At 40.1% G+C, this 24237-nt stretch overlaps 1 pseudogene; it reads left to right on the forward strand.

Moving 5' to 3' along the window:
* Nucleotides 1-4642: 4642 nt before the first annotated feature.
* On the forward strand, nt 4643-12450 carry LOC119805002 (annotated as a pseudogene).
* The last annotated feature ends 11787 nt before the right edge of the window (nt 12451-24237 follow it).

The raw sequence follows: 24237 nt of genomic DNA on the forward strand, positions 1-24237 counted from the left end.
ATGCCACATATCTTCTACATCATGTTTAAGTATTCTTGCATTTCTAAAATGTAAAGAAGCAATTCTGCAACTCTGTTTTCTTTTTTCCTTCTTTTTAGACAACATTTCTGTATGTAGTCCCGCCTATCCTGGAGCTCACCATGCACACCAGGCTGGCCTCTGTCTCTTGAGTGCTGAGATTAAAAGCTAGTCACCATGCCCAGTACTCTATAACACTTCCAGCAGACCATTCCCATACTTTGGATACCCTGCCTTATCTAGAGACGTTAGGCTGCGGACCCTCTAGCTGCTCTCTCCAACCCAAGCCACACTCGCTCTAGCCTTTCTCCCAGCACAGCTACAGAGAGTGGCTGTGACCTTGCACCTCAGATGGGACAATTTCCCTCCCCCAGACAGCTGCAAACTAAGCAGAAAAGCAAGGCCTCTGTGGATTCTTTCCTTGTGTCCATTTCCCCAATAATACCCAGGCTCAAAGTGGCCTTGAATTAATGCCCTACTTATCAGGTTCCTTGCTTATTGTCATAATTTATGGTAAGCATGTCAGGTCACGTGGCACAAAATAGTCTCTCCCCAACCCAAAACCAACAGGAGGAAGACCATCTCACAGATGTAAGCGTTGCTTTGCCTTTGGCACGGTGGTGCCTTGTCTTGGATAGGTCTCAAGAAACTGTCAACTCTAAGATTTCAAGAACATGCTGAGCAGATGGATCCCCTTTTGGAAAGCACCAAGAGGCAGAAAGGTGAGGCCTCCTCTTGTCCATGCGTCCCGCTGTTTCTTTCACTTCGGAAGCTCCTCAGCTTTGATGCTTCGAAGCACACACTCAGCCTTAGCCAGAAGGTGCAAAAAGAGCGACCATAAAATACACGCATATAGACACGAAGCGTGACCAGGGAAACTGCCCTGGGAAAGCCGCCTTCCTTAGTCCTTCCCTCATCGTCTCTTTCCCCCGCTCCCCTCTTTTCAGCCAGAAGCAGGACACAAAGGACTGGCACAGCTAACAGTTGGCGTACACTTAAGCACTGAGATCGTGGGCATTTTCCTGCCTTTTGCTTGCGCTTTTGTCCTCTCTGATGAGGTTTTACATGTAGTCAGCGGGCAGTGGAGGTGACATGCTAAATAACTGTCCGCGTTGCCCCACTTTCGATCCGTTCTCCAAATGTTCTGAAGGCTCAAAATCACTGAGTCCCCCGAAGCCCCTGCCCCTCCCCCGTCCCAGCCCCATGAATTGTTTCTCCTTTGGATTCAGGATGCCCTAAATACCATATGACCGTGTCGTGGTTGCATACGGTTTGCTTAAAAACAAGCTCTTATTTGCTTTGAGGTGGGAGGTATGTTTTGTTTGGACACTTTATGGACATAACGAGCACGTGGGAAAATCACTACATGAAACACTTAATGAGTGCTGGGAGTGTGGCGCGATTCTCGTTTTTCTTTCAGAGCTAGATACCCTTTACCAGGCTCCATGTGTCTTTCACTCAGCTTAGTTGTTGGGCTTCCTAAAAGCCATATAGGCAGTTTTTTGGCCTGTAAACGATTTTACGTTTCTCCGACCATTAGATGGCAGTGTTGGACAAAGTAAGGCTACATACTCCTCTTCCCCCGCCCTTTGTGTTTCCAAAAACTGTCGGTTTGTTTAATCTGAGCCAGCCTGAAACTGAGAACTGTATAAACTAAGTTCTGTTCAGTCTGTACAAACTTCTTTGCTTAATTTGGCAGTTTTTCTATGGACCGACCTAGGCACCCCAGCTATACATTTTTTCTCCTGTGTGGAGATTAGATTTAAATATACATATATATACATACTTACATACATGTGTGCATGACATGGGGGTTTTTGAAAGTGGAAGAATAGGTAGGTGGAAAGGGGTGAGGGGAGGGTGAAGGAGTGGTTAATGAATACACACACACACACACACACACACACACAGGAAAGCAGAAAGAACACATTTGGAGAAAGCTAATAAGCAAGAAGGGTGTTAGGATGGGGCAGGGCAGTGGGAGAAGCAAAGGATACCAGTGAACGAAGGAATTTAATTTTTTCTTTTACCTTACATATTTTTCTTCTTTGAGGATTTTGTATTTACACCGATATGCCTTCTCCCTCCAACCCTGCCTGTGCCCCCTTAAATTCATGACCTTTTTCTTTATTAGTGTTACACACACACAACACACACACACACGAAAACAAACAAACGCTTATTAATAAACATATTAATACAACCTGCTGAGTTCAGTGTTGCTCAAATGTATGTTTTTAAGAATGACCATTTGGTATTGGGTAGAGAACTGGTTGCGGAACATATCAGTGGGAAAGACTGGTTTCTCTCTCAGCAGTCATTAAATTGCTTGTAGCTCTCCATCTGAATTTGCGACCTTGTGAGACTTTTCCCCCTTCCACATTGCCATGCCAACTGGGACTGTCCTTGTTCCGGCCTTGCTTGGGTGTTCATAGCATTGAGATTTTGTGGGTGCAGCCTTCCTGTCATATATAGAAGGGACTATCTCCCAGCAGACTTCCTGTTCCGGCTCTTACACTCTATTTGCCCCCTCTTTCGAGATGTCCCCTTAGTCTTAGGCGTAGGGGTTGTGTTGTAGATGCATCAGTTGGGGCTGGGCACCCCAATGGCATTTCTTCTCTGCATTTTGACTAGCTATAGATCTTTGTAATAGTATTCATCTGCTATTTCGGATCTGGAGGAAGAATGTGAATATGTAGTTGGGTTTCCTGTACTTAGAGAAATTGCAGGGTCAGCAGAGGGAGATGAAAATTCTCCCCACTTTCTTGATGATGTTGTCTTCCCTGCTAGGCAAAGATGCAGGAATATTTTATTTTTAAATTATATACAAATGTATACTTAGTAAAATCAACAAGCTATTTTAAAACAACTTAACTCCCATAAGGGAGACAGGTCAACTGCAAAGCTTCCCCTCTTCTTCTGTAATCCTCCAGTTCTGCAGCAAAACCTCTGCTGCCCCCCATCTCCACTGGGGGACACAGATCTTCCCTCATAATTTCCCTCCCACCACTCATTGCTTGACCCCAGTCCCCAAATCCAGCAGGCACCCCCTGGGAACCCACAGGTCACTCTGACCATGGAAGCAGGTAGGCCGAGGGCAGACCTTCACCTCTCCCTCCATTCCTCCAAATCCAATCCCCCAGTCTCATCCCCAGCTCTGGAGCAGACCTTCTGCTATGGCCTCTCTACACTCATTGCCAGGGGACTAACTAAGCAAATCTTAGTGGGGCACCCTGCTTTCCTCTCTATTTAGAAGACCCTCCATCACCTTAGCACATGCCCATTCCTAAGTCTTGGGTAACAATGCCCAGAAACATGTTTCACCTGGAACCCCCAGTGGCCACAGCTATCAGGACCCCAGGAAGACTTTCCTACAAGCAACACTCAACTAAAAACCAGAGAGAAACAGAAACTCAGGAACAAAACACCAGCCAAGAAAGACCAGATATCAGCATCTAGAATTACAACCTTCCCAAACCTAGATGCCAAGACATAATCATAAAAATACAATCAATAACATCCAGGATAATACACATCCACCCGAGCTGAGCAACCTCACGACAGCAGGCCCTGAATATTCCAACATAGCTGAAGCTCAAGAAAAAGACCTAAAGAGAGTATTTATATATGTGGTAGAGAAACTTAGAGGAAATGAAGAAATTCCTTAAGGAAATTTAGGAAAACAAACAGTGGAAGGAAATGAATTAAACCATTCAGGATCGAAAGTGGAAATAGAATCAATAATATATATATATATATATATATATATATATATATATATATATATATGGATCTATTCGCATTCTTCTACATGCTGGCACCCAGTTATGCCAGCACCATTTGTTGAAGATGCTTTCTTTGTTCCATTGTATAATTTTGGCTTCTTTATCAAAAATCAGGTGTTCATAGGTGTGTGGACTAATATCAGGGTCTTAGATTTGATTCCATTGGTTCACCTGTCTGTTCTTATGCCAATACCAAGCTGTTATCATTATTATAGCTGTATAGTAGAGTTTGAAGTCAGGGATGGTGATGCCTCTGGAAATTCCTTTCTTGTACAGGATTAGTTTTGGCTATCTGGGGTGTTTTGCTTTTCCATGAGAAGTTGATCATTGTTCTTTAATGGAAATATTTTTCAACAAAATCATAGAAGAAAATTTCCCCAACGTAAAGAAGGAGATGCTGATCAAAGCACAAGAAGCTTGCAGAACACCAAATATACTGGACCAGAAAAGAAAGTTCCCCCAACACATAAAACTCAAAACACTAAACTTACAGAACAAAAGAAAGAATATTAAAAGCTGCAAGAGAAAATGCCAAATAACATATTTGGCAGGCCTATTAGAATTACACCTATTAGAATTTCACCTGAATTCTCAACAGAGACTCTGAAAGCCAGAAGGTCCTGGACAGATTTCTTGCAGACTCTAAGAGACCACAGACTACTATACTTAGAAAAACTTTCAACCACCATAGATAGAGAAAATAAGATGTTCCGCGCATGATAAAACCAAATTCAAGGAATTTCTGTCTAGAAATCCAGCCCTACAAAATTTGCTTGAAGGAAAACTCCAGCCTAAAGGGGTTAACTACATCCAAGAAAACACAGGTAGTAAATAAACCCATGCCAGCAAAGTCAAAATCAGGTAAGCATGGACACACACACACACACACACACACTCACTCACACATCTGTCCCACCACCACTACCACCAAATTAACAGAAATTAAAAAATCAATGGCCATTGATATCTGTCAGAATCAGTCGTCTCAATTCCGTAATACCATGACACTAACAAATGGAATTTAAAACAGAACTGTTCCATCCTTCTGCTGCATCCAAGAAACACACCTTAACATCAATGGTCGATATCACCATAGAGTAAAGGGTTACAAATATGCCAAGGAAATGGACCTTAAGAATAAACTCGTGTAGTCATTTTAGTATCTGACAAAATAGACTTCAAACCAAAATTAATCTGAAGAGATAGGGAAGGACACCACATACTCCTCAAAGGAAGAATCTACCAGAGGACAATGGAATTCATATCGTCTATGTCACAGACATATGGGCACTCAAGTTTGTAAAAGGAACACTGCTATAGCTTAAAGGACACATTGACCCACACACATGGATAGTGGGGGGCTTAAACACCCAACTCTCACCAATAGACAGACCATCCAGACAAAAACTAAACAGAGAAATACTGAAGCTAACAGACCTATACACAAAATAGACCTAGCAGATACTTGCAAAACATTTTACCCAAACACAAAAGAACATACCTTCTTCTTAGGACCTCATAGAACTCTCTCCAAATTGACCACATATTCCAACACAAAGCAAGTCTCAAGAGATACCAGAAAATCAAACTAAGACTCTGCATCACATCAGACTATGTGGTATTTTGAAAGGAAATGGCCCCTAAAGGGTGTTGTAGAATAATCCTTTTGTATATTGTGAAGATGGGCCTCTGCCAAGGCACCTTCTGATTGGTTTAATAAAGAGCTAAATGGCCAGTACCTAGGCAGGAGGGAATAGGCAGGATTCCCAGACAGAGACAGGAATTTGGGGGGATAATCTGAGGTGCATGGATTTCACCAGCCAGACATGGAGGGAGTCGAATGTACAGAATGGAGGAGAGGTAAAGAGCCATGTGGCAGAACGGAGATTAATAGAAACAGGTTAATTTAAGTTATGAGATCTAGATGGGAACAAGCCTAAGCTAAGGATAAGCTTTCATAAGTCTCTATGTCATCATTTGGGAACTGATGGTACAAAGAAATTCAACTACAAATGGGAACAGCACTAGTAGGAGGGGTGGTTTTGTTGGAGTTGGTGTGGTCTTGTTGGAGGAAACGTGTCACTGTGGGACAGGCTTTGAGGTCTCCTTTGTTCAAGCTTCACTCAGTATAATATATAGACCACTTCCTGTTGCCTACAAAATGTAGGACGCCAGCTACTTCTCCAGCATCATGTCTACTTGCACACTGCCATGTCCCACCATGATGATAATAGATTAAACTTCTGAAACTGTAAGCCACCCCAATTAAATGTTTTCCTTTATAAGCGTTACCACGACCATGGTTCCTCTTCACAGAAATAGAAACCCTAACTAAGACAGACTACCATCAATTAAAGTGGGATATCAAAAGCAGAAACAACAAAAAGCTTACAAACTCATGCAAACTGAACAACCCTCTCTGAATGAAAAAAAAATGTATCAAGACAGATTAAGAAAGAAACTGAAGACTTTCTAGAATCCAATGAAAATAAATATACAGCATACCCAAATTTAGGGAACACAATGAGGGCAGTTCTAAGAGGCAAGTTCATAGCACTATGTGTCTACATAAAAAAAAAATAAAACAAAAACCCGGAGTGATCTCATACTAGCAACTTTGCAGCATACACAGCTCTAGAACAAAGAGAAGCGCACACGGGAGGAATAAATAGATGGCAAGAATTAATCAAACATGGGGTTGAAATCAATAGCATAGAAACACAAAAAAATACAAAGAATCAGTGAAGAGTTGGTTCTTTGAGAAAATAAAATTGATGAACTCTTATCCAACTTAACAAGTGAAGAGAAAATATCTAACTTAACAAAATTAGAAATAAAAGAGAGAGTTGAGTCCAGTCCTCTGATGTGGGTCTCTATCTCTATCTCCATCAGCCACCGAATGAGGGTTCTATGGTGAAATTCAAGATAGTCCTCAGTCTGACTACGGGAAAGGGCCAGTTCAATCACCCTCTCCTCCACTGCCCAGGCTCCTAATTGGGGTCATCCCTGTGGACTCCTGGGAAACCCTCCAGAGCCAAGCCTCTTGCCAATCCCAAATGGCTCCCTCAATTAAGATATCTTCTTCCCTGCTCCCATATCGTCCTTCCTCCATTTTACCCATCCCACTTCCCCAAATCTCCCCAACCCTCCCCTTCTCCCTTCTCTTTCCCCCTCTCCCATTCCCCTTACCGCCACTCCCCACCCCCATGCTCCCAACAAGGTCCAGCTGAAGAGCAGAAGGAGGGAGAATATGACCAAGAAAGTCAGAACTATGAGGGGTTGGTCCACCCACTGAGACAGTGTGCCTGAGCTAATGGGAGCTCACTAAATCCAGCTGGACTGGGACTGAACAAGCATGGGATCAAACTGGACCCTCTGAATGTGGCTGACAATTAGGGCAGACTGAGAAGCCAATGATAATGGCACTGTGATTTGTCTCTACTGCATGTACTGGCTTTTTGGGATCCTATTCTATTTGGATACATACGTTTCTAAGCCTGGATGGAGGGGGGAGGGCCTTGGACTTCCCACAGGGATGGGTACCCTGCCCTCTCTTAGGACTGGAGGGGGAGAGGAGAGAGTGAGTGGGGAAGTTGGAGGGAAGTGGGAGGAGGGGAGGAAATGGAAATCTTGATTGTTATTATTTATAAAGTAATTAAAAAAGAAATACAAAAAAGATAATACAGAATTACCTAGTGGAAACATTAATAGTTCTTCCTTTTTATGCAATAAAACACGTTTTTGCTTAAAAAAAGAAATAAAAAGGGGGAAAGAAAAAGAGATTCCGAGGAAACCAAGAGAATCATAAAGACCTACTTTCAAAACCTGTACTCACAAAATTGGGAACTCTAAAAGAAATGGATATTTTTTGATACATGCCACTACCAAAGTTAAATCATAATCAGATGATCAATTTAAGCAGACCTATAACCCCTAATAAAATAGATGCACTCATGAAATCTCCCAACCAAAAAAAGCCCTGGGCCAGATGGTTTTAGATTAGAATGCTACTAGACTGTCAAAGAAGACTTGATGCTAATACTCATCAGATTATTCCACAAGATATAAACAGAAGGGAAATTTCCTAATTAATTTTATGAGGCCTTGGTTAGTCAGATACCTAAACCACATAAAGACCCCCAATAGAAAGAGAATTGCAGAACATTTTCACTTATGACCATAGATGCAAAAATACTAAAAACAATACTTGTGAATAGAATCCAAGAACACATCAAGAAGGATCGCACAGCATCACCATGGAGGCTGCATCCCAGAGATGCAGGCACGGTTCCACATATGTAAGCTCATAAATGTAATTCATCATATAAACAAACAAAAATACAAAAACCACATGATCATCTCATTAGATGCAGAAAGAGCCTTTGACAAAATCCAACACTCTTTCATAATAAAAGTCATGGGATAAAAGATTAGGGATACAAGAGACATACATAAATATAAAAAAGGCTATTTACAGCAAGCCTACAGCCAACATCAAATTGAATGAAGAAAAACTCAGTGATCCCACTGAAATCAGGAACAAGACAAGGTTTTCCACTGTCTCCATACCTATTCAGTATAGCAGTTGAAGTCTTAGAAGAGTAATATGACAACTTAAGGAGAGGAAGGGTACACAAATAGGAAAGGAAGAAGTATCTTTCGTTGCAGATGGTGTGACACAAATGACCTAAACAATTTCACTAAGAAACTCCTACAGCTGATAAACACTTTCAGCAAAGTAGCCGTATACTAAATCAATAAAGAAAATGATTAGCCCTCCAAAATACACAAATGACACAAACTGAGGATGATAACGGGAGAATAACACCTTTCACATTAGCTTCAAATAATATCAAAATATCTTGGGATACCTAGCAAGTAAAATAGTTATATAATAAATACTTCCAGACATTGAAATAATTGAACATAAGATAGAAAGATCTGCAATGCTCGTGGATTGGTAGGATTAATGATAAAATTGGTGATACTATCAAAATTTCCATCAAAATTACTACATAATTATTCACAGATCCTGAGGGAAAATATTTAGTTTTAAATGGAAACACAAAAACACAGGATAGCTAAAATAATCTTGAACAATAAAAGAACTGCTGAATGTCTCACCATCCCCGATTTCTGGTTGTACTTCAGAGCTGTAGTAATAAAAACAGCATGATATTGGCACAGAAATAGACATGCTGGTCAAAGGAACTGAAGAGCCAGACATAAATTTACACACCTACAGACATTAGATTTTTGATAAAGAAACCAGAAATATATACTTGAAAAAAGACAGAATCTTCAACAAAAGGTGCTAGCCAAAAGGGATCACTGAATGTAGAAGAATCCAAGTAGATCCACACTTAACCACCTTGCATAAAACTCAAGTCCAAATGTTTGCAAAGACTTCAACATAAAACTACATATACTGAACTTGATAGAAGAGAAAGTGGGAAATAGCCTTGAACTTATTCACACAGGAAAAGACTTTCTGAGCAGAAAACCATTAGTGTAGGCGCTAAGATAAACTATTAATGAATAGGATTTCCTATGGAACTGAATAGAAGACATGGGTATTAATCCACACATATTTGAACACCAAATTTTTGACAAAGAAGCAAAATATATCAAATGGAAAAAAGAAAGCATATGTAACAAATGATGATGGCATTACTGGATATCAACATGTAGAAGAAGAAAATAGACCCATATCTATCACCATGCACAAAACTCAAGTCCAAATGGATCAAAGACCTCAACATAAAGCCAGCCACATTGAACCTTATAGAAGAGAAAGTGGGAAGTACACTTGAACACATTGGCACAGGGAACCACTTCCTAAATATATCCCAGGCAGCAGACACTGAGAGAAACAATTACTAAATGGGACCTCCCGAAACTGAAAAGCTTCTGTAAAGCAAAGGACATGGTCAACAAGACAAAATGACAGCCTACAGAATGGGAAAAGATCTTCACCAACCCCACATCAGACAAAGGGCTGATCTCCAAAATATATAAAGAATCAAGAAATTGGTCATCAAAAGAACACATAATCCAATAAAAAATTGGAATACAGACCTAAACAGAGAACTCTCAACAGACAAATCTAAAACAGCTGAAAGACACTTAAGGAAATGTTCAACATCCTTAGTCATCAGAGAAATGCAAATCAAAACAACTCTGATATTTCATCTTACACCTGTAAGAATGGCCAAGATCAAAAATACCGATGACTATTTATGCTGGAGAGGTTGTGGGGTAAAGGGAACACTTCTGCATTGCTGGTGGGAGTGAAAGCTGGTACAGCCCCTTTGGATGTCAGTGTGGTAATTTCTCAGAAAATTAGGAAACCTTCTTCAAGACCCAGTAATACTACTTTGGAGTATATATCCAAAGGATGCTCTGCTCAACATTTTTAAAGCAGTTTTGTCATAGCCAGAACCTAGAAACAACCTAAATGCCCCTCAGCTGAATAATGGATAAGGAAAATGTAGTACATTTACACAATGAAATACTACACAGCAGAAAAAAATAACAACAGCTTAAATTTTGCAGGCAAATGGATGGAGCTAGAAAACATCATTTTGAGTGAGGTAACCTAGACACAGAAAGACAATTATCACATGTACTTACTCATAAGTGGTTTTTAAATCCCAGAGAATTTAGACAACAATGTGGACACTAAGACAGACTTACATAGATATAATCTACATGGGAAGTAGAAAGTAGAAAAAGACAAGATCTCCTGAGCAAATTTTGAGCATAGGGACCTTGGGGGAGGGCTCGGGGGGGGGGGGGGGGGAAGGAAAGAGGCAGGGAAGGGAGCAGAGAAAATGTAGAGCTCAATAAATATCAATAAAAATTTATAAAAAATTTCATCTGCAATGTTGAAGCAACCAACGGTGGCTAAAGCCTAGAGTAATTGACAGACCATTTTCAGAGGCAGGAAAAATTTTCAGAACCATCCAACGCTCTCTTTGCAAGGTTTGAGTCTTTTTCCTTGTGTCCTGCCTATCCAGTCTAGACACCATGCACTTTGTCAGTGGTAGAGATATGAGCAGTTCCTTGACCAAAGTCCAGTTGTGCCAAGAAAGCAAACTCCAAGTGGAATGTCTTCAGTGCTCAACATTCTCTTGGGAATAGATTGGTGCTGTTAGGAGCAATGTTTCACATCAATAGAACCTTAAATTATTTAAATGCCATGTTCTACAGATCTTTGAAGTGGTTGAAGATTACCTATCTATGCAGAATACAATCTCTATGTATCTAAAGAACCTAATTAATCTGACTCTATGTATACTAAACATAAATAACTATTGACCCATAATACTTAATATATAACTATATAACTTAAAGACTAAGACCATATCAGAATATTGAATACTCTGTAAATAACTGTACAGTAAATAAGGACAATGACCTCAAAATGTAAACAATGCATAAGTATCTTGATCAGAGGTAGGAATATACAATATAACCTGATAAATATATCCTAAAGCTTTCTTTTTGTTGTCGCCGCTCCCAACCTCCACGCCCGCATGGGCCTGGCCATGTCGGCTGTCACCTCACTGCCGCCCTGCCAGTTCCTGGGTCACCAGCCTGAACTGGGCCTCGCAGTGCTGCGGGCGGTGCTGCTGGGCCCTGCTCGGCCCTTCAGCATGGACACCGGTAGATTACATGTTCACCTTCAGTGAGCAAGAGCAAGTTCCCAAACTCAATTTTGGGTCGTCCACCCTTCACTCCAAACCACCAACAGTATAATAACTTCTTTGCTCTCTCACCAACTCTTTATTCATACCAGCAACTTATTGATGCACAATACAACTTCCAAAATGTAGACTTGTCTAGAGCTGTGACCTTATAGCCCCTGACATATGGAACTGTCAGTCCAATACAGAACTCCACATCCCCATTGTTTTGAGGAAGGAAGAGAATCAGCCATGAAAAAGCCTTTCCTCTTGATGGTAAACGACAGTGTTTCCATTCACCCCACCAAGAGCCAACTATAATTAACCAGATAGTGCCTTTATCAGGTGACCAAAGATATTCCATGCTACCATTGTTTCACACACACTATGTACCAGATATAGTAAGATGTGTTCCACCTCCTCGAGAAATTCCACTGTTAGAACCTAGAGAAATCATACTGCCTGAGGCCAAAGATAAGCTGAGTCAGCAGATATTAGAGTTGTTTCAAACTTGTCAACAGCAAACAAGTGACTTAAAGAAGAAAGAACTCTGTAGAGCACAGCTACAGAGAGAGATCCAGCTGCTCTTCCCTCAAAGCAGACTTTTTTTGGTTGCATCGTCTTTAAGTGGATTTGGTGCCCAGAGCAGTGATGGTGATTTATGCTTAGTTGTTAAAGAAGAACCAGTGAATCAGAAGACTGAAGCCCGCCATATACTCACCTTAGTCCATAAACACTTCTGTACTCGACTGTCTGGCTACATTGAGAGACCTCAGCTGATTCGTGCAAAAGTGCCAATTGTGAAGTTCAGGGATAAAGTCAGTTGTGTGGAATCTGACTTAAATGTAAACAATACTGTTGGAATTAGAAACACATTCCTTCTCAGAACTTATGCCTACCTTGAAAATTGAGGTCGTCCATTAGTGCTGGTGATTAAGAAGTGGGCAAGTCACCACAATATAAATGACGCCAGTCATGGTACTTTAAGCAGCTACAGTCTTGTATTGATGGTTTTGCACTACTTACAAACCTTACCTGAACCCACCCTTCCATCCCTCCAAAAAATTTACCCAGAATCTCTTAGTACTTCTGTACAGCTGCACCTTGTGCATCATACTCCATGCAGTGTTCCTCCTTACCTCTCAAAGAATGAATCAAGTCTTGGAGACCTCTTACTGGGCTTTCTTAAATATTATGCTACAGAATTTGACTAGAACACTCAGATGATTTCAGTTCGTGAAGCCAAAGCCATCCCAAGGCCTGATGACATTGAATGGAGAAATAAATATATCTGTGTTGAAGAACCCTTTGATGGAACTAATACCGCCAGAGCTGTGCATGAAAAGCAAAAGTTTGATTTGATCAAGGATCAGTTTTTAAAGTCATGGCACAGATTAAAAAACAAGAGAGATCTGAACAGTGTTCTGCCTTTGAGAGCTGCTACCCTGAAGAGATAGCTGCCCTCTAATTCTTAAACTCTTCCAAGAAATAAAGAACAATAGTTACATCACAATGCATTTGTTTACCTCCATCATGGTTTATTTTTAATCCTGTTCTTGTTTTATTTTTAAAAGGACATACTTATATAAAGATTGCATATTTTATTATGACATTTCCTAATTAACTCTTTGATTTAAAAATGTATTTTTGAAAATGTTTACATTTATGATTAGTAGTATTATGGCATGACTTTTCAGCATAAATTACATTTTGAGAAATTACCTGAACTAATAAGGTTTTGATATAATTTTAAGTAATTGTACCACATGCAAATGAAGAACCATGTAGAATTTTGCAAAGGTTCTAAGTAATACATATTCACAGTGTAGCTGGCAGCAGACAGTTGTTTAACTCAGTTCTAGTCAAGATTCAAGTCAGTTATTCAGTTACTTGAAGCAAATGAAATCTTTCATTCAGTGAAGTCACTGCAGTCTTGAAATACTGGACAATTGCCTTAAGTCTCCACTTGACTCTCTGGGACAGCCTGTCTTTGTCATGTGTCTGTATTCGTGTTTCATTAGCACCTCACACCTCGCTTTGATCAACTCTGGAGGTTACAGGACCACTAACAGCAGTTGATGACTTGCTAATGGGACACTTTGGAGAGATAACATTTCCTATGCTTTCTGATAGCATGGTACAGTGTACACTGTTGCTTTACCTCTGTTTTCCTGATCTTTTTCCTCATGATAGAAAACTGAACATCAAAGTTACGATTATATCCTATTTGTAGAATCAGATTTCTGTGGATTATAATCTAAACTGGAATTTTTAGGCAGTAAGCCACTATAAAGTGTTTTAGATAAGACAGTAAAATTATAAATAAAAGTTTAATGTTTATACAAAAAATATATCCTAAAAACTGTATTAATGTACAAAATGTCTTAAACAGAAGTAGACACATGCATGCATGCATACAATCTGACAAAATTACTTTGCATAGTTGTACAGATACTGTAAACAAAAATAGCAAATATAATTGGAACTTGTATTAATACATGAGAATTTATACCAATGTAAATTGTCCATAAATAATAGCTCACAAGTATTCACTCCATTACTCACTATTACTATGATTAGTATGAGTAAGTTCACACTAAATAACCTATTATCCCATTCAATTTTTCCATCTTTTTTTCAAGGTGATCTCTGGACCTACATAATTTCTCCCCCCCAACCCTCTACCCTATACAAGTAATAATCAACCTCTAAATGGTGTCCCCCAACCCTGAGGACAAACTTTGTTGGGAGAGGGGACATCATCTTCTAGAATTGCTTCTAGCTGTCATGGGGGCGATGTTCTTTCTATGGGATCCTATAAAAGCAAAGTGATGGTTAAGTTTCAAGATTACTGTCTAGTATAATTGCAAATGATTTCTGAGTAGTCGATAGGGTTATTCTAAAGTTATTATTTGGAGTTCTTGCCAGAACATTGTGAGAAGGTGCAGCTGGTAACCAAAAACTGGCATCATTATGTCGTCTCAACGAGGTGGAGTTGTTGTTGTGGGGTCCTTCCTGGAAACTTCAAAGATTACTGCAGGAAAAAAGATCTGTAGGAACATCTACTGTTCATTGTGAAAAACTTAAAACACTATTCATATAGACATATATTCAATGAAAAATATTATAGAGACAAAATCGGCATGGAGAAAGTAAAATTTTTCCTAAATTCTTTATTATTTCTATCCCATACCAGATGGTTCCTGACATGAGGCAGAAACCCTGAATTTTCTTTAAACAACATGCTTGGATTTAGAGACGGAAGGATAGCCATTGTCCAACGCCAAAGCCAGCTGTATATATTTATAAGTAAATATATATTTACAAATATATAGAGCATCCAAATGTCCAAGATCTCTTGACATTTTGAAGATGTGTATTTTCCTATAAAGAAAAGAACAGAACCCTGCCCCAACCCTATATGAGGTTTCCTTACCACCTGTATGGTTGTCACCTCTGTGGATGAGCTCTTATTTCTTTCTCAAGATGTTTCTCTTTTTCAAAGCAAATCTTTATTAATTTTGATGGTATTCATAGTTTTTCTTCTGTGAAAACAAGAGCTAAATCCCTTCCCAATATAACACATCTTCTGGTATAAATTCAGTGGTTTCAATATGCGAGACAACAATTTCTGCACATTGTGAATCAGCAACTATATTGAGAGGTTCTTTAAAATCCCTTACATTGTGAATCAGTAACTATATTGAGAGGTTCTTTAAAATCCCTTAGTACCATGAAAATAGCATATAACTCTACCTTCTGGACAGAATTATAAGGGCTTTGTTCTACCTTACTTAATTCTTTTGATTTGTATCCTGCCTTTCCTGATATATTTGCATCAGTATAGAATGTATAGGCTCCTGTTATTGGTGTGTCATATATAATTCTAAAACAATATCTTTCCTTTGCATTAAAATTCCTGTAGGGGAAATTCTGGAAGGCAATATGACTAGAATATAATTAAGACTTGGATTCATTCTATCCACGTGACTACTATAATTTCTCCTCAATAATCTTCAATTATTTTCTGCATCAACTGTTAATTCTCTGGGACTATTTAAGTCTTTTTCACCATCTAAGGTTTTGTTTATTATCATATATATATGCACATATATATATGAATTATTAGATCAGGTATTATCCCAACAGCTGGGCATAGACTGGAAATGTCTCCTAATAATCTTTGAAAGTCATTAAGTGTCCATAATTGGTCTTTCCTAATTTGTGCCTTTTGTGTTCTAATTTTCTGTAAACACAGTTTGTTACCTAGATAATTGACAGAAACTCTTCTTTGATTTTTTTTTCAGGAGCAATTTGTAATCCCCATTTAGGCAAAACTTTATTTCTTCAAACATTCTTTCTAAAGTATCTACATTTGAGTCATATAACAAAATGTCATCCATGTAATGGTAAATTATAGGCTTAGGAAATTGCTTATGTGTTATTTCCAATGGCCGACTGACAAAGTATTGGCACAGAGTGTGTCAACTGAGCATTCCCTGTGGGAGGACGGTTCACTGGTATCTCCTAGTTGGCTGAGAATTATTGTAAGTAGGTACTGTGAAAGCAAGATTTTCTCTGTCCTTTTCTTGTTAAGGTACAGTGAAGAAACAATCCTTCAAATCAATAACTATGAGAGACCATCCTTTTGGTAATAGAGAAGGCAGAGGAATTCCCGATTGTAGAGGGCCCATAGGCTGAATTACCTTGTTGACAACTCTTAGATCTGTCACCATTCTCTATTTTCCAGATTTCTATATAACAACAAATACAGGAGAATCCCAAGTGCTTCAATATGTTGAGCATCTAGTTGCTCCTGTACCAGCTGTTCTAAAGCCTGCTGTTTCTCTTCTGTTAAAGGCCATTGTTTAAACGATATTGGTTTCTCAGTTAACCATTATAAAGGCAGGGCTGTTAGTACCTCTGAAAGTTTGCTAGTTTCTTTGTGTTCTTGTACAGCCTGAATGGCTGATGACCTTTGTCTGTAATACCTTATAATATCTTTTCCAGAAACATAAGTGTTTGGGACTGCAGGAATGTTAACCTAATTTTTCCATTGCTGTAATAAGTCATGACCTTTAGGGCCCATAGGTCTACCCCTGCTCCTGGATTTCATCTTGAGGACAGTTTTTGGCCGGCCAGATAAAACATCCTGTTTGCTCCTGTGCTCCCTCTGCCCCACCTGGTGATTAGCTATAGGGCACTGTTTAGTCCATCTTGGGTGCAGCAATTTTTCACCTGCCTGGGGGGAATTCCTTGTGCAACATCTAGGTATATAAGGATTTTCCTAAGCTTGAATAAATGGCATTAGGCTGATGTCCTTTGGAATGACCCAGGTCTCTTGTGCGTTCTTTCAATCTCCAGGCCCTTGCCCGGCTCGTGGTACAATAATGTGCGAACTGTACTGAGAGAGTAATGCAGGCATTACAGTTGGAGAACCACCAGCGAGATCAGGAGTTACAGTTGGAGGCCCATCAGGGAGTTTGGGGAGTAGGGCACCCCTGAGAGATCACCCTCAGATGCTGGCCAACAGGTAAGAAACTGATTGGTGAGGGTGAATTGAAAATGGGTGCTAATAATTCAATAATGATGGGCCAATTGATTGACGGGCCAATTGATAGTTCTTTTAGAGAAGCAAGGCAAGGAAGGCACCAGTATTAAAACTAGACAGTATAAGAGATCTTTAAGACAGTTTTCTTTTGTGTAAGGTAGTTTATTGCCTAATTTTTTGAGAGAGTTTAGTCCCTGGTTTCTACAAGCATGAGGCTTTAATATTTCTGATTGGGAGCAAGTAAAAGTAAAAGAGCAATTAGAGTATTTGACCAAAACCTTTGAGGAGATTCAGGATGTAGAATCTGTGAGTTCTATTAAAAGTTTTGAGGAGTAGAAAGTTAAGAGTACTAAAAGGGATATAGAAGAGGAAGAAGAAATTTTAGAAAAGGAGATTGCACTGATAAAAGAAGTTAGGAAAAGAAGAAAGAAAGGAGCAAACAAAGATATCTCCACGAGACCTCTGCTACAAAATCAATTCCTTGCCACTTCAAATCCTTCTGCTGCTGCTTCCACCCCTATAGACTTAGAGGTGGAAATCTGAGAGATCCAAAATAGACTACATAATCTAAGTAGAGAAAGGCAAATTTATCCTGTTGTGAAAGTTATTGATCATCAAGGACAGGATCAGGCAGCATAATCCTCTGGCCATTAAGGATATTAAACAACTAAAAGAAGCAGTTATGGCCTATGAAACTCGTGCCCCCTTCACTGTGGCTTTAATGGAATCCTTTGCAGAACTCAACCTTACACCCAGTGACTGGATGCAGCTTTGCAGGGCTTGTCTTTCTGGGGGAGATTATTTGTTATGGAGAGGCAAAATGGAGAAAAATTGCAAAAGTACCGCACTGAGTAACGCCACTGCTGGTTTTCCCCAGTACATCCTTGACAAGTTAACTGGTGCAGAACAGTATGCTGGCTTAGCAGCACAGATTGCTTATGACCCTGCTGTTTATGTTCATATAGTTGCCATGGACGTTAAAGCATGGAAAGCTTTACCTAATAAAGGAGCAGGGGAAGAACTCTCGAAGGTCCTTCAAAGACTTCCAGAACCTTATTCTGAGTTTGTTCACTGTCTATTACAGCTGGGAAGTCGCATTTTTGGGGAAGTGGACTCAGCTATGCCTGTCATAAAGCAATTGTCCTATGAAAATGCTAACAAATACTGTCAAAAGGCTCTATGCCCCCATAGAAATAAGAGCTTAAATAACTTTATCTAGTTATACAGGGATATTGATGGCACTCACGGGATGGGGCAAGTAATTGTTTCTGCCCTTAGGGAGAGTCAAGGTGGAGCTAGGTTAAGGAATTGTTTTCAATGTGGAAGATAGGGACACATAAAAAGGAATTGCCCTGTGGGTAAAAGGATGGTTAACTAGCCCAGGAAAAAAGTCAGGTGTGGTGGTGCACGCCTTTAATCCCAGCACTTGAGGAGACAGAAACTGGCAAATCTCTGTGAGTTCAAGGCCAGCCTGATCTACAAAATAAGTTCCAGAAATAGTTAGAGGCAGGGAGCATGGTGCCATCCACTTCTCCCTGGAATACTCCTATCTTTGTTATTAAAAAAAAAGTCTGGTAAATGGAGGCTGCTGCAAGATCTTAGAGCATTCATTGTTTGTATGGAAATAATGGGGGCAACTCAACCTGGGCTGACCCAGCCTGTGGGTATTCCTGCAGGATGCCATCTTTTAGTTATTGACCTGAAAGATTGTTTTTTCACCATTACTTTGCATCAAAAAAAAAAAAAACACTGACAATGGGCCAGCCTACATCTGCACTGGCTTTGCTAAATTTTGCTCTAAGTTCTCTATTTCTCATAAAACAAAAATATAATCCTCAAGGACAAGCTATAGTGGATCAAGCACATCTTATGCTCAAAGTTTATTTGCATAAAGCAAAAAATGGGAATATGGTTCCACCCCAGAGTCCATTTGTCCTTTATTTTATACATTTTAAACTTTTTGTCTGTTGATGCTCAATCTCGTACTGCTGCTGACCAGCATTGGCAGCCAGTTTCTTCTGGGATGCCTCATGCCAAATGGAAGTATCTAGCAGATGGCACTTGGTGTGGTCTAGATCCTGTACTGGTGTGGGGAAGAGGGGCTGTTTGTGTTTTCCCACAGGATGCTGACAGTCCAATATGGATACCTAAGCGCCTGGTGTGTGTTATGGATTTTCCTGTCTAAAAGCCTAAAGACAGGACAGAGCCAAGAGATCAATAGACACTGGCTTGTCAACTGAAGAGTTGCTGGTATCCTGAGGAACTGGCTGTGGTGGTCTGAGTGCCAAGGATTGTTCCTCTACCTATCAACCCATCCCATGATAATGGAAGTCATTGCTGTGGCTGCCAGAGTGGCTATGGCTGTTAGATTTTCCATTAGTCAGACAGTTGCTTCTGCTAGCACAATGGATATACCTTACCAGGGCAGGTTGCAAATGCCTGTGGCCATTCAAATTGAGCTATATTTACAAATGAATATTGCAGTTAATTTTGTATTTAATTTTGGTTAAAGACCACTGCTACGTTGTACAGTTATAGGCTTATTGCTGTTATTCACGGACCCTGGAGTATACAATTTACAAATTGGCTCTTAATATTATTCTAGTTAACTATACCAGGGCTCCTCCCACCAGCACTGAGACCTTACTTAAAGGGCTACAATTTGCAGACAGACTCATTAAGGATGGAGGAGGCATAGCCTCCTTATGGAATATTTATATGTGCTGGAGCATCATCTTCATGTTTTCATGGTGCCAGAGCCAAAGGCAAGCTCAGGTCAATGTCGCCACTTGGCGAGTCCTCTTAGCTATTGCCCTGGAGGACCTCTCAGCACAAATCTGGCTGAACTTGGTGGTGATAGGTGACTAGTGAGCCAATGACAGGTAAGGTATTTGGGGGGCTGCCCCAACATAAGACAGAAAATGTGTTTTGACTTGGATGCTTTGCCATGATGGGTAAGGGGTACTGCTACCTAAGACAGGCCTAGTCATATAATTTATATAAAAGGGGGACCTGTAGGGCCCATCTACCCCTGCTCCTGGGGTTCATCTTGAGGACAGTTTTTGGCCAGCCAGATAAAACATCCTGTTTGCTCCTGTGCTCCCTCTGCCCCACCTGGTGATTAGCTATAGGGCACTGTTTAGTCCATCTTGGGTGTGGCATTTTTCCACCTGCCTGGAGGGAATTCCTTGTGCAGCATCTAGGTATATAAGGATTTTCCTAAGCTTGAATAAACAGCATTCGGCTGATCTTTTGAATGACCCAGGTCTCTTGTGTGTTCTTTTAATCTCCAGGTCCTTGCCGGGCTCACATATGGTAGAGGGACACATGAACTGTACCAAGAGTAACTCAAGCACAGGCATTACAACGACCCCATAAATCTGCTGCAATATTTGCTACATAAGGCCTTAGCTTTCCTTTCTGTCCTTCTGCCCCTATGCATTAAACCCACCTCATGCTTTGTTTCACTTGAGATAGGGTTCCAATTACTAGCAAATGAACATCTGCCTCTTGAAGAGGCCAATTCGGATTCCAAGATTCTGGAGTAATGATACTCATGTCCACACCTGTATCTATCAATCCCACAATTACAATGCCATTTATATGTAACCTTAGTTTTGGTCTTTGATAATTTATAAAAGTCTGTCAAATATGTGTTTCCTATTTCCTACTGGAGTTTTTGATTCATCCTCCATGTCTACTCCATCACCCAGACCAGTATGGCTTTTACAGTAGGCAGTGGACTTTTAAATTTTTCTGATGAGACATGTTCTCCACAGTGACTGAGAATGATTGGACCACGTTTGACTTGGGGGCATGCTAGAGACCCCCCAACGAGTTTCCTGACTGTATCGGGTTGCCTTGTCTGTCTTTTGTCAACCTATATTCATTGGTCCCATGTCAGTCTTTGCCACACCTTCTACATACACCTGAAGCCTGAGTCCTCCTATTCTTGCCATTCCTGAGGAGACATTATTCCTAGGAATCCATTGTCTACAATCCCTTCTCAGATGTCCTATTTTACCACAATTAAAGCATTTGGCATTTTGGTGTCTCCTCATACCATTGGAAATCACTTCTCCTACCCAAGCTTCAGTACTATTGTCAAATGTCTCAACATTCATTGTATGCAAGACCCATTCATCTATTGGTGCTGATATAACCTTTAAAGACCCAAGAACTTTTTGTATTTTAAGTTGGCATTTTCAAAAGTCAAAGATTCAATATGTGCATGTCTAGCTCTGGATCTGTTACTCCTATTTATATAGCCTTAGTTTATCTTTGTAAAAAGTCACTGAAGGGTTCTCTCTGTTTAACCCAAATATTCCTGAATCCTATCTCAAGCATTTTAAGTTGCTGTGCTACATAGGGACAAGGTGCATTCGATGTAGATTCTGGTCCTGAGGATCAGAGTAATATCCCTTGCCAAGAATTTGATCTTGGGAAACCTCAAGTCCTTTTGATTCTCCCTGTTGCTTGAAAGTTTTGCTTCTTCTCTCCAATAATTTTTGCCTCTTCTCTCCAGTAACATTTCCAAAACAGATGATGTCTGTCTTTTAGGACTGCTGAGATTAATTGAAGCCAATTGTGTGGGGTAGCTTTATTGCCTGGGGCCCACATTTTCACCATTTCCCTAACAAATGATGAATGCAATACACAAGCCATTATTGCTGTTTAATTTCTTTTAGATCACTCACACATACAGGTTTGCATGTATATTCTTTGACTATCTTAGGGTACCTTTGTGCCAGATGATCTTTCTGAGTTCTAACTCGATAGGCAGTTAGAACTCTGGATAAGTCATCCCGGAGTTTGGCATGCACTGATGAGGCTAAATCCTATCCTTGTACCTTCTGTCCCTGCTCATCAATTTTGATAAATTCCTCAATTTTTCAAATCTTTTTATCATTGCCTTCTATAATGTCTGATCTCCTGTCTGGTATTCTGTTCCAATGCTCTCACTGAGGATTCCAAGGTACAAAGTTTGTTCAGTAAAGTTAACGTCTCATCCTTGGACATAATTTTGATGGTGCACATATTACCTTCCTGGAGAGACACCCTATCTGCCAATCTATCATAACTGTTCAACAGATTCTTGATGGAGGACTCTCACTGGTTAATAAAGAAACTGCCTTGGCTTTTTGATAGGGAAGGATTTAGATAGGTGGAGTAGACAGAACAGAATGCTGGGAAGAAGGGAAGTTAGGCAATCGCCATGCCTCTCCTCTCTGAGACAGTTGCCATGAAGCCAGCCACCAGGTCAGACAAGCTGAATCTTTCCTGGTTAAGACACCACCTTGTGATGCAACACAGATTGTTAAATATGGGTTAAGCAAGATGTGAACGTTAGCCAGTAAGATGCTAGAGCTAATGGGCCAGGCAGTGTTTAAATGAATAGTTTGTGTGTTGTTATTTCGGGGCATAAGCTAGCCAGGTGGCTAGGAGCCAGGCAGGATGAAAAGCAGGCCTGCCCGCAGCTCCTTCTACAGATTCTGATTATTATATTCAACAGCAATAATTCTCTCAGACAATGTCTCAGTATCGTCCATAATTGACTGAGTTTTGTTCATCAAATTGGTTGTATTCTTCTCCAGAGTGATGATTTCCCCTTTTATCTGATTGATATCAGTATATAAAGACTGTATCATATCTAAAAGTGCCTCATTCTTGTCTCTATTATTAAATCATTTTTAATGAGACCATATGAAAAGCAAAGCTAATCCCTAGAATCAAATAAAGGGATGTAGGAAGAAAATCACAGAAGCCTTGGAGAATACTATCCATAGTATAAGTTTAAAAAGCTACTGAATTCTTGGATCATTAAATAATCGGTCATTTTAACCTTATAAATCTCACCTGTTGTAAGGTGATTATAGTGAGTTGGAGTAGGCGCAATAACCGTTAGCAGCCAGCAGGTGTCACAGTTGTAGCCTGGATGGAGAGGAAGTGGCCTATGGAGGGCCACAATGTGGCTGTGAATCACAAGCTGCAGGCTGGAGCTGCAGGCAGGGAGGGTCAGTGCCCAAATGCACCCACGTGGCTGCAGTTCTGTCGCGGGGGTCCTGAAAAGGGGGTGTACTGGTCTTCACGACCCACGATTTGGGTGTCAGATGTTACTGAAAATGGGGGATAAGGACGCGAGTCAAAGAATCCCAAGCTAAATACAAAAGATTCCAATTATATTTCTTTAGTATAAGGGACAAACTCACAAAACAGGAACAAGAAGTCCAACCTCATGTGTTTAATGCAGGAACCAGGGAGAGAGAGAGAGAGAGCCCTGGGTGAGCTGGCAGATTTTCTCTGGATACCCAAAAGTTCATGCCCTAACCTGGTCCAGCCTCTTAAAGGTTATTGGCTGAAGGAGGTTCTCCATCAGTTGGGGCATTCTTAAAATATCTAGGCTGGTTTATTTCAGCAGTCTTTTCAATCCCATGTCTTTTAGCAGTTGTTGTTTGCTTATCAACAATCAAAAAATTCAAAATCAACACAATACTATATAGGATCCAGACTCCCTGTATAATTCCCATTGTTACGTGGCTTTTTTCCTTTATATGTTACTTTTACTTCCTTTATAGACTTTATTATTTTTAAACTATCTCTTTCTGAGGCTGTCTATGCCCTTTTATTTTCTTTCTTAAGCCTACCCACATTGTGAAAGACACTGGAACCTGCTTAGAGGGTTTTTTTTCCATCTGGACCTCTTTTTACTATGTATCTTTTAGTCTTTTTGACCATATGAGCAAATTTTGAACTACTAAGCTACAGTGAGTCTCATGAAAGGCTCTATTAGCTGGCTGGCTCTGCCCACTTTTAGGTTCATGGCAGAACTTCTTAAAGGATATATATCTTTTGTCTTCCTTATTTTTTTTTTAGCTTTCCCAAACCCTAGGAATATTCAAGTCTCACATTTATATGCTAAAATGAAGGTTTTTTTTTCTTTTTTTACAGTTTTGGTTCTTGGCTCTTTGAGGGGCTGCCACCCAGTCCCCCCCCCCGCAAAAAAATACATATAGACTTCTTCTTTCTTATGAATGCCTGGCCTTAGCTTGGCTTGTATCTAGACAGCTTTTCTTAAGTTATTCCATCTACCTTTTGCCTCTGGACTTTTATCTTTCTCTATTTTATATGCCTTTCTTTCCTTTTTACTCTGTAGAAGTTTCCTTCTGACTGTGTAGCTGGGTGGCTGACCCCTTGC

Source organism: Arvicola amphibius, chromosome X, assembly GCF_903992535.2.
Source record: "Arvicola amphibius chromosome X, mArvAmp1.2, whole genome shotgun sequence".
Taxonomy (NCBI): domain Eukaryota; kingdom Metazoa; phylum Chordata; class Mammalia; order Rodentia; family Cricetidae; genus Arvicola; species Arvicola amphibius.